Source organism: Etheostoma spectabile, chromosome 21 (assembly GCF_008692095.1).
Source record: "Etheostoma spectabile isolate EspeVRDwgs_2016 chromosome 21, UIUC_Espe_1.0, whole genome shotgun sequence".
NCBI classification, from domain to species: Eukaryota; Metazoa; Chordata; class Actinopteri; order Perciformes; family Percidae; genus Etheostoma; species Etheostoma spectabile.
Genome location: NC_045753.1, coordinates 2,194,615 through 2,205,096, shown reverse-complemented (window position 1 = coordinate 2,205,096; position 10,482 = coordinate 2,194,615).

Here is a 10,482-nt window from a genome sequence, read left to right as displayed (position 1 = left end):
TGTCATGCACACCCCTTCAAATGAAGTATTTTAAATATATCCATTTCTTAATTATAATTTAAAATTACCATTTAACATGTAATCATCTCAGTGGTACCACTGCAGACTCCATAATCTTTAGCACTTTCCTTCCTGCAACCTGTCCATTTTAATCACCATCTTCTTCCATCTCTCTTTCTCTTCCCTTCACATCCTTCATTCTCTCCCTCTCAAATGCATTCTCAGACACAAGCAATTGACATCTATTAGTGCATTCCCACTGTCTTGTTTTGCCATATCGACGGCTGTAAATTTAAATTATCCAATGTGCAAAGGTCAAATGATCTGGACTATGCTTGGAGTGTTTTCTCGGCCAGTAGACGCTTTCAAAGGTCAAAAGCCCTAAATCCATTTTTTAATTGAACTTCTCAAACCATTTAACAATAACTACAGGCTGTGGGTTTGTGTGTGCAAATACTACAAAGAGCCTGTTCTACAAGCTACATCCACAAATCACACCCATTTCTGGCTTGGTTAAACCCTGTATTTTTCCCTTTGTGTGGAGACTGACACAGAAGTATTGATCCAACTAAATATTTACTTCACATTTTTTACTTTGTGTTGTGTCGCTACATTCGATTAAAATAGTCTTGCATTGCCAGACCTGCCTCCTCAGCCCTGCGGCGGAAAGGTCTATCTAGTCCACACAGCATTCTGGGATGGGGGAAAAAAAATGCTCTGGTTCATTGGCATTTCTTTAAACCAGTCATAATTGCCACGATGTGGCTGCAAAACAGCATCGGGAAGGAAGTAGGGGTGGGGGAAAAAAATCGACACAGCATAGTACTGCGATATTTTCAGTGGCAATACTGTATCGATACACAGGCGCCAAGTATTTGTGTTGGTCAGTCGGTCTGCTTGACAGTCGCATTTTGCAATTGAAGTGATATGAACAAACAGAGAAATGTATCTTTTTAGATAGAAAAGTTGTTGACAAAGTTTCCTTTTGGAAACATCATTTGAAATTGGGAAAATTAGAAGTTGGAAAGACGGTTATAAATTGCAATATTAGAGAAATAAGCCTTTTGTGCACGTTTTGAAAAAGTCATGAAAAATTGGGGCAAAAACAAGTGTTGCGTTTAGAAATTTCTTCAGTAAATGTACTGTATATCTTTGTTAATCTGGCCCAATTTTAAAATTTGTCGGTGAAAACAACTTAGGAGCAAAAATCAAGCTTAACCTGCACAGTGTCAGGTTACGTAACCGCTTACCTAGAACCCAGCGCTAAGCTAAAAGTGTTGGAAAAGAAACTGACATAAACTCATGTAGGACAACAGACACAGTGAAATGTTAAAGGCACCTTACCTAGATCAGTTACTGTAATGTAAGTACCAAATTTGACATTTTTTTTCCCCTTCACTACTTAGAAAATGATCACATTACTAGTAATTTGTCACTAGTCATTTAGATTTTTATTACACCAGACCTTGCATCTGTTGGCATGTGTGATATGAATATTCTGCAAGGAGATATTATAGAAGACACACTAAAAAAAAATCACCCACATGCTAATTTACTTCCCACAAGGAGGATTAGCTTAAAACTACTTCCCAGTTGGTTGCATAGATTTACAGTAACAAGACATATAGAGATATTCGCACGCGCACACACACACACACACACACACACACACACACACACACACACACACACACACACACACACACACACACACACACACACACACACACACACACACACACACACACAGAGCGTATTTTTAATTCTCCTCCAAACACTTTAAAGTAGCCTGTTCCTTTGATTGACAGGTGGGTGGAAACACCTGAGACAGATGATTAGCATTCTGCAGTGGAAGTCTTTCACTGTCCTCACTCACCTTTGAAAACACACATACATACACACACACACACACATTCTCCTTGACATTAAAATTAGCTAGAGAATATTTTATAACTTTAATTTGGAATAAAAAAAAAACTTCTCTTTCTCCGAAACCCCCAAGTTAAACTCTTTCATCCCTCTTCTTGGCACTGGAATGCTGACCCTAAATCCTTTTTTTTTTTTTCCTTCAATACTTCTCCTTAATCAGCCTCCACCCCCTCGTCCTCGTCCTCATCTTCTTCTGTGTCACGCTTCACCTACACAGCTCTGTCCTGGCTCTCGGCAACATTCCTATTATGTAACTTAAACCTTATCTCATAATGTAAGATATGACCAATTCTATTTCAGAAATTCCAATAAATCCAATAGTTTGTGGACCTGAGTGTTGCGATTTTGGTTTCATATTGCAAATCATTATAGCCCTAACACACACACACACACACACACACACACACACACACTTTGTACTGGCTCTTAAGTCACACCAAGTATAAATCCTCACAGCGTAAGCCACTTCCCTAGGCCCTGCGTAGAGCCTATTTCTACAGCCATAACCATGTATTCCCTGTGTCAAACAATCTTCTTGAGCATTAGTGAACATAAAAAACCACATGAAGGTAGCCTGATACAAAAGGAACACTGAAGCCAATTCAACTTGTCAAAACCGACAAAGCCCACTTGCTCTCTTTCAGCTGCGATCGTGACTCCACTTTCGGCCAGCGAGCACCACCACCCACTGTCAGCTTCCTGGGAGCCGCGCAGCACGATCAGAGGGTGCTACAGCTGGCTAGCAGCTCCAGGGCCCAGGAGTGCTCAAGGTAATTTCTCATCGAGTGTTCTGACTCAACAGTGTCAAAACGAAAGTTCAAATAGCTTGTTCCCAGTTCTGATTCTGTAAACTGAAAAAAGTGCTGTCAAATGTTTTACTGCAGCAAAACAAAATAGGCACCTGAACGCTAAACGCTGCAGAGACTAGCATGATAACTATGAAAGATAATAAGGAGGGAGCTAAGGAAAATAAATCACTTTGGTATTGGTTTTTGACAACCCGCATTTATTGTGGTTAGTCAGGCAGTGAAAGGTACTGATTGCTGACATCTGCAGTAGAGAAGCTAACATTGATGCTGCAGATTCTGTCAAAAATGACCGTGGATAGATAGGATCGGATGGATTTAAACAGACATATATGGACTTTGGAGAAATTAATGATAGAAAATAGGCTGTGAGGGAGGAAAGAGGAGGTAGAAAGATGGGTTTCCATGACAGGGTGAAAGCAGGAGAAAAACTGAGGAAAATGAAGAGAGACATTGTTGGTTACCATGGAACAGGGGTCTTCAACGTTTTCCAGGCCAAGGACCCCCAAACTGATGGCGCGATGGAGCGGGGACCCCCTAATTATATATATTGTATAACATTGTGTTATATCAAACTGGTCCTATAGTGCCATGTGTGCATTGATGACTGAAAGACATCTTCTGCCTCCATTTATCTGTTTACTACAGTGTGTTGAATTCATGTTAATGTGTTTTTAAAGACATTTCAATTAGTGGAAAAAATTGCAGGGGGGGGGGGAATATAAAAAAAGTCTAATCAACCAAAACTTTCGCGACCCCCATGCAGGTCCGCGGACCCCCTGTTGAAGACCCCTGCCATAGAACATTTGATTGATTGTACATTAGCGATCATAGACTTCAGTGGTAGCAGCTCGCTGTAGCCGTCCGTGGGCTTGGGAACCATTTCCACGGTAACAGCGACCTCAACCTATCAAAGACCATCACTGTTAGGCTTAGGATTGTGGCAGTATTTGCGATATCATGAGTATAATTCTTAAAACAAGGTTGATTTCACATGTACTTGTAGCTTCTACAGAGGCATAAACCTTTGTTTTTACAATTTTGTAGCTTGTGGTGACTTTACCTTGGGTGGTTTAGACATTATGGCTGATACTCAAAATCATAATGGGGAAAATGAATGGGATTTTCACTTCTGGACCACACACTATTGAGCTCTATAGTACAGGTCAGCAAAGGTCTACCACCTAAAAATACAATACTGTAAGTAATCAGGTGAACCCAGATTGTGTTTTCAGAGTCATGCCGAGAGAAATACCAGAGACAGAAACTCACTCGCAAGACTGATCGACTGTCCAATGACGGAGCCAAAAAACAAGTTGCCAACTAATTATTTCAACCTGGCATGAATATTTACTAATTATTGTGACCACAAAGCAGTCCTACGTCCATCCACTGAATGGAACAGCAGCTGAACAAAGCTTGGTCCATGCTGTTTCTGAAGGGCCATTTGTTAACTTCAAGGTCATGTATTGTCCTTAACTCAAACGTTTTTTGGGGCCTTTTGTGTTCCATTTTCTCCATCTTGCTGTCCAAGGTAAACACGCCATTAGAACGGAGGCTTGTGAATTTCTACTCCTCTTAACTACGGTTTTAAAAGCCCTAAACATTCAGTAGTCATTAGTTTATGATTCTGTTATGCCCGACTCTGAAAACATTAAATTCAATAATAATTAAACTGACTTTCAAGCCAATCCTTTCAACTTAAAAGTCAATCTAAATTTGCAATTCATTTAATGAACTCATTTGGTTAAGTCATGGCTTAATGTGGCCGTGACCAAGAATGATTTATGCAATATAATATAATATCTACCAGCAGTAATCTCATTATGTACCTACCAGAAGAAAAGAAAACACATGAGTAGCAAACAAGGGAAATACTCAATGGGGAGGACATTCTGCTAGTCTGCTCCTCCACATGAGGCTAATCAGATGATGTACGTGTTCATTCTGGCAAATACAGGTGTAGCTTGTGACATTAATATTTGATGCATTTAATGGTGTGCCAGCTCCAGTATTTGGTATAGTGCATGCTGGCTTACTTACATGATTACTGGCATTGTATGGAACATCCTTAACGTTATTAGCTACACGTCTGAGCTTCAGCTGGACTGTTTTTTAATCTTATGGTTGGTTGGTCGGACGGTTGTTGGAGATATTAGAATTTTGTTTATTTTTGTTGGTTAGTTGGGTGAGTCAAGGGCAGAGTTTTTTTGTTTTTTTTTGGTTTGTTGGGGATATCGTGGCTACATTTTTCCTTGGTTGGTTGGTGGGATAAGGCTTACTTGTTTTTCCATTTGTTTTTTGGTGGGATTAGGGTTACAGTTTTTTTGGATGCCTGTATGCATGTATGGATATGAGAGATTATCAAACAGAAAGAAAGCTAATTATCAGTCATAACCTTTGTTGAAAAATCTTGGAAATCATTGAGGTTTCCCTCATTTTCAATGAAGCCGAGATGTAAGATGCATAAAACATGAAGCACAAAACAAGTAAATAACCCTTAATGAAAACAATCACACACAGAAGTGAAGTGATATTAAATTACAATCTTAAAACGTGCAAATGCTATACATGGTGGTGACAGTCTGAGAGTTTTATGGATGAAAAGACATGCCTTTGTGCCAGAGAGGTCCAACCAGCTGTGTTACACAGAGCACAGTGGTGGGTGTCATAGTGATCTCCCGTAATGGATCTGAGGGCAGAGTGATAAACCGAGTCCAGGGGTTTGAGAGTGGAAGCACTGGCATCTCTGTAAATGATGTCAGCGTAATCTAGCACTGACAAAATTAGTGCCTAATGGTTTCTATGCTCCACATGTCTGAACAAATTCACAGAATACTGCAGGACGGCTGCAACTCTTGCAAATCAGGGCTGAATGACAATAAAAAATAAGTAATGCAGCATCAGAGCAACACAACCATAACAAAGAGATAAAAACATAATATAGTAAGCACAGGAATAATGAGAAACTGTTTTTAGTTATCACTGCAGAGATCAAGAGACAAGGGAAGGGAGGGAATGAGAGAAAATGTCCTATCCAAAAAGACTGATACAAAGATAAAAGAGATCAGAAGTAGACAGAGCTGACAGGACATCCTGTGCTCCCACTAATGATGGATGATGGATATAGATATTCACATATCTAAATATGTGTAACAAAAAAAAAAAAATCTGAAGCAAGGGAGCAGATAAACTTAAGGCATTTCTACTGAGGGACAAGTGCAAAGTTTGAAACATTTCTTTGGGGGGACCATGTTGACTTGGTTTGTGTGTGCGGCCAGGCTGGTAACGACATACAGGAAAACTACAGTCCGGCCGGATATTTTACAAAAATTAAACACATTTAAAATAAAACACCTAGGTTCATGGTGATTTGGTCTGTCTTGACTTCTCACAGCGAGACACGGAGAGAGACCAACAGACGGACATGGAGAGTGACGCACGCACGCACAGACAGACACATATAGGTAGAACTGGGCAATATATCGATATTATCGATATATTGATATGAGACTAGATATCGTCTTAGATTTTGGATATCATTATATCATAATAAGGCATTAGTGGTGTATTTTCCTGGTTTTAAAGGCTGCATTACAGTAGTGATGTCATTTTCTGAACTTACCAGACTGTAACTGTTCTATTATTTGCCCTTACCCACTTAGTCAATATATCTACATTATTGATGATTATTTATCGAAAATTCTCATTGGGTAGATATTTTGTGAAAGCACCAATAGTCAACACTGCAATATCTTTGCGGTATCGATATTGAGGTATTTGGTCCAAAATATTATATATGATATTAAGGTTATTATTTACACGACACTTAAGCACCCGAGTTCCATAAGGGGGCAGGTTAGGGGTGCCGGATGGGTCAAACAAACAAGATTAACAATAGCTTTTCCTATAATGTAACTATAATGTCAATTTAAATGGTTAACTAAGAGCTAGAAGAGAATCAAATGATTAAAAAAACGCATTCATGCTGCCACATTTTGCATTCATCAAGTTGTAGCATCTTTCAATAGAGTTCACCACCTTATAAAACACAAAAGCCGAGCAAGGGCAATCTGTAAGGTAGCTATTTGTGTTTAGTATAATTCTCTCTGAAGTGCCAAGGAGGACAGAGAACATTTAGCGTTAACAGATGAAGACATTTGTACTTCCTATTCCTCCAGTTTTGGATGTGTCAGTTTGTCCTCCTGCTTTTGTTGTAGAAGCAGCAGAGGTAAGGAGGAAAGGAAATGTATTAGGAAAATATAACGCAGCACCTGCCATTTTACAGTTTCCATCTCGTTTTGAAATGGACGCAGCAACCACAGGTCGTCGTCCAAGTGGGAGAACAAGATGAAACACTTCAAAAAAGAACTCAAAATTGTGCTGACAGATACAAAGCCCTGACATATTATCGCTTCAGAAGTTATCATGGCGACAACACACCTCTTAACACACCCAGCGGATCCAAAACAACATTATTATCACTGATTTCAAACTGAACTGGAACAGAGAGGGCGACTAGCAGCGTGTGAGAGACAGACAGTGATGGTATGTGAAAGAGGACGATAACAGACAGCATGGAGAGAGAGAGAGGAGAGAGGAGAGGAGAGAGAGGAGAGAGAGAGAGGAGAGAAGAGAGAGGAGAGAGGAGAGAGAGAGAGAGAGGAGACGAGAGAGAGAGGAGAAGTACCAGTGAACAGCAACACTTTAATGTGTCCATTGGCCATTGTTGCCAAGCAACAGTCTGACCCTGATGGGCATATGATGGCACTGTGTGAAGAAGGACACCACACACACACACACACACACAAACACACACACACACACACACACACACACACACACACTAAACTGCGCCATACATACCTCCGATGAGAAAACTTTTTTTTTTTTAAACAATCATAAGCAGGGAAAGAAACAAAAAAGATACAATGTGTTGCAACAACTTGCACAAGAGGTAATTCGACCCAAAATGACACACGCCATTTGTCTCCTTTGATACCTCTCTGTCATCAATATCAATCTAGGTATCCTGTATAATCCTTTCAATCGCTTCAACAATAACTAGAAACGCTAAATTATTTTGTAAAACTGGGAGGACAGAGCACTACTTTCAGTCAAACAATGTGCATTATAAGCATGAAAATAATCAGACCGCTCAAACATAGAAAAACTATTTTATTTCAACCAAAATTGAGCCTCATTCTGAAACATGGAGCATACTCATATTGTTCCTTTGTGTAAAGCTGATGCCTGCTTCTTATTTTACTTTTATTAGAAGGATGGTAACGTCAGTCAGTTGTTTCACCATTTGGCCACTAAATGGATTGCCATCTAATCTTTGCACATTCATTCATGGTCATGAATTGGAATAATTGGTTATCCCTGACTTTTCACACAATCTTTAAATCGGATTTTATGACCAACTACCTACAAAACTACCGACAATCCCATCAGCCTGGCTGTACTTTGTGTTTAGTGTTAATGGGGTTCACTGGGCTCTCTCTTCCTCTCCTCCACTCTCTTTTGTTGTAGCTCTGACTGTTTTTCCTCCTTCTAACCTCTGTTGTGTCTGAACAAATCTGCAGAGCTGCAGGAAGCAGCCTTCCTGTGGCTCTCACAGTGATAATAATTACCACATTTTTGGGCAAGAGTTTTGTCTGTGGCCAGGTGGTAGTTAATCTCTTCTGTAACTTCTGATTGGCATAATAGTGTGGGGCAGTATTTATCAGTAATTAAAAGACGAGCAATGCATCCGCCACCGAATCACCTTCAGCTCTCTGTCTGTTGCAATTCTAAAACTCCCTTTGCAACGGGAAACAAGAAAAACTTTGAGCTAGAAAGTTCTGAAGACATTTTTGGATCGTGCAACAAGGCAGGCCTGCTTAGCTCTTTTGGGGAATGACTTATCTATCTAAGAATATCTTTACGGCATTTACTCTCTAACTGGGACGTTGCAGGCTGCAAATGTTTTACCAAAACAAGTTCCATCCCGAGACTTTTTGCAGAGCCAGGGTTGCTGCGTCTGGAACTAAAACGATTGGGATTAGGGTACTGGCCTATCCCATAATGTCCGTGGTGTAGCCAGACCTTACTCCACCACGCTGTGGAGACAGGTCTGGCAATGGGAGACTAGTCCAGTATAAACCCTTCTATAACACTGATTGATAGATTAAACCTTTATTGTAGCCGGTCGGCAAAACTACAAACACATCTTCCTTTTTAAAGAATTAACTCCAAGTCTTCCAGAGTCGCCGATTCAAAAGGCCGGGGTTTGCCAGCAGCGACAGCCATGGAATTCACGCGGAACGGTCGCAGCTCTGCCATCCTTATGTTAAGTCCGCCCACTGACTCTATACACCATGTGATTGGCCTGATCAGAATCAGCTCCCAAGCCAACGGAGATTTGCTAGACTGACCCTAGCTGCAAAATGCATTTGCTTCTTCTAGGATGCGTCTAGATTTCTACAATTAACCAGGGGCAAACTGATGAACAATACACAGCTAAAAGTAGCGTTCGTATGGAAAGCCCAGTATTCATGTTAAATGATTTTCTGACTTGTCACTAGGCCCTGCAGTAGGTACCAGGCTGTGCCAACAGAAATCTACTGGGCCACATGACAAATGACCCAGTTCTCTAGGCCCAGCCTCTAACAAACAGTTGCTAGTTTTGTCAGAAAACCTTTTCCACCATTGTCTGACATTGTCTGCACCTTGAAAATATATTTAGGTGGAAGGAAGTTTTAAAAAAGTGCCCTTAGCCATTGATTGAGAATTGTTCAAGAAAGACACTGAATGAAGTTCTACATTTGTCCAATATAATGCACCAAAATATGCAAGGTACATCACAGCCATTCTTAATGCCTGAAGGCAAATACTCCAGCATGGTATTATACTGGTATACTGTATATGGTATCTCACTCATGTTCTGGTAAACATTTAAAGACTCCAAGCCTCACCCAAGAAAACTCTGATGACATCCTAAGCGGATATAACATGACAATAATCCTCCAGATCCACAGAAGACATTATAACAACTTTTCACAGGCTGAGTAGTACCGTCTCATGATAAAAAAAACTGCTTGATATGAGGTTCCTTAAATGTCAATCCTTTCCTCTGTTTATTTCTGCTCCGGTAATTGCCAATCATCTCAAGTGTTCAGGAACTAGCAATAAACTGAATGTCATATAAATGAAGGTTCCAGCAAGCAATGTGATGTTTATCAAATTTTAGCTGACAGAAATATAACTTTAAAAACACATTAATGGATGATAACTACACATCTGCATGGTGTACATGTTATGGATACCTATTGCTCTGTCTACCTTTTTACCGTTTCATTAAATAATTTCCTAGTTACAAAGCTATCTATTGAAGGCTTGGCTCGTGGGAAATGGGTTTGTGATATCGTCTTTCTACGATATCTTCTTCCTTGGTTGCTTTCCATCTGCGATGGCTCTCCAAACAATCATCATTACTGAAAAACGCCTCAGGTTTTTCTCAGGGAGATTAATTAGAAACTGTCACAGTGTTGGAAGGCCATTTGATGTGTGCAGCTATGTGAGGGAACCAAGAGTGGAAAGTAAACAAAAAAATGAAATATGAAGAAGAGAAATACGATTAGATCAATTAGCCTCTCAGTGAGCAGAAGAGGAAAAGAAGTTTTCGTGTTGGACAACCTGCTGATTCTGTGGCTGCCAAGAAACCTGCTGAGCTGGAGAAGGCTGGGAGAGGTTCCACCTAGAT